We start from the raw sequence: 2,029 nt of genomic DNA, 5'->3' as shown, positions 1-2,029 counted from the left end.
GTTGGATTCCCTGGATCGAGACGAGTTCAAAGCACACCATGGCGTCAATTTCCGGTTATATAGATTTTCTGCATTTTTTAATTTTGTGAAAAAAACGTTTTTTTGCTTCTCCCTCAATTTTTGTCAAAGCTTCCCCAGAATTGGCACACATCATCATCAGACCAACCCTCACAGAAGTTATAAAAGGATATTTGATTTTCAAAACCGTTTGTCCGGTACAGCCAATCAAAATTGGCAACAAAGCAACCAAACAGGAAGTTGGATCATATCTCGGCTAATCTTTAAGAAATCAACCCCAAACCTGGTGTGATGACTCGGAACCCTCTTCTGAGGCTGTCCAATGAATTTGGTGTCATGTCATTACTGGGCGTGGCCGCGGGAAGCAAAAATGTGTTTTGGCCAATAACTGTTGATTTGTTTGCCTTTATTAAGTGATTCCTTTCTTTCATGATATCTTGGGACGTCCCGTGTGTGACCCATCATCATTTGTGATAATAGCCGAATTGATGCGGCCGCCATTTTGAATTCATTGAAAAATGTTTTTTCTCTACTCCTCCTACACATGTTGTCCAATCTTCACCAAATTTCGCAGAGATTATCTTCAGACCAAGCCTCACAAAAGCCATCACATGATTGTTTGATTTTCACAACCGTTTGCCCGGTACAGGCAATCAAAATGTGCAATTAAGCCATCAAACAGGAAGTTGGGTCGTATCTCAGCAAATCTTTGATGGATTCACACCAAACTTGCTGCATGCACTCGGAACCCTGTTCTGAGGATTTCTAAAGTGTTTTATGGGTCATTTGACTGCTTGGCCACCTCATTGCTGCTTGCAGCTATATTTGGTGGCCAAGCCGCGAAGCGGCGAAGCCACATAATTGATTCTACCTTTTCTTATTATTATTGGTGGCCAAGCCGCGAAGCGGCGAAGCCACATAAGTGATTCTACCTTTTCTTATTATTATTATTATTACACTTCTTCTGTCATTGGAGTCTATGGCAGCCCCTAGAACCGTATGGTAAAAAGTTGTGAAATTTGGCACACTCATTAAGCACAATCCCTTCTTTATATTCACCAAGTTTCATGTCTTCCATTGGAGCACTCTAGCGCCACCAACTGGTCAAAGTTGGACTTGTGTTTACATACGTAACTTTTGAACCGTATGACCGATTTTCAAAAATGAGGTACCGTTGGATTCCCTGGATCGAGACGAGTTCAACGCACACCATGGCGTCAATTTCCGGTTATATAGATTTTCTGCCATTTTGAATTTTGTGAAAAAAAGTTTTTTTGCTTCTCCTCCCTCAATTTTGGTCAAATCTTCCCTAGAATTGGCACACATCATCATCAGACCAACCCTCACAGAAGTTATCAAAAGATATTTGATTTTAAAAACCGATTGTCCGGTACAGCCAATCAAAATCGGCAACAAAGCAACCCAACAGGAAGTTGGATCATATCTCAGCTAATCTTTAGGAAATCAACCCCAAACCTTGTGTGATGACTCGGAACCCTCTTCTGAGGCTGTCCAATGAATTTGGTGTCATGTCATTACTGGGCGTGGCCGCAGGAAGCAAAAATGTGTTTTGGCCAATAACTGTTGATTTTTTTGCTTTTATTAAGTGGTTCCTTTGTCTCATGATATGCTGGGACATCCCGTGTGTGATACATGATAACTTGTGATAATAGCTGAATTGATGCGGCCGCCATTTTGAATTCATTGAAAAATGTTTTTTCTCTACTCCTCCTACACATGTTGTCCAATCTTCACCAAATTTCGCAGAGATTATCTTCAGACCAAGCCTCACAAAAGCCATCACATGATTGTTTGATTTTCACAACCGTTTACCCGGTACAGGCAATCAAAATGTGCAATTAAGCCATCAAACAGGAAGTTGGGTCGTATCTCAGCCAATCTTTGATGGATTCACACCAAACTTGCTGCATGCACTCGGAACCCTGTTCTGAGGATTTCTAAAGTGTTTTATGGGTCATTTGACTGCTTGGCCACCACATCGCTGCTTGCA

The sequence above is a fragment of the Hypomesus transpacificus genome, unplaced genomic scaffold, assembly GCF_021917145.1.
Source record: "Hypomesus transpacificus isolate Combined female unplaced genomic scaffold, fHypTra1 scaffold_185, whole genome shotgun sequence".
NCBI classification, from domain to species: Eukaryota; Metazoa; Chordata; class Actinopteri; order Osmeriformes; family Osmeridae; genus Hypomesus; species Hypomesus transpacificus.
Note: the sequence above shows the minus strand (reverse complement) of the source record.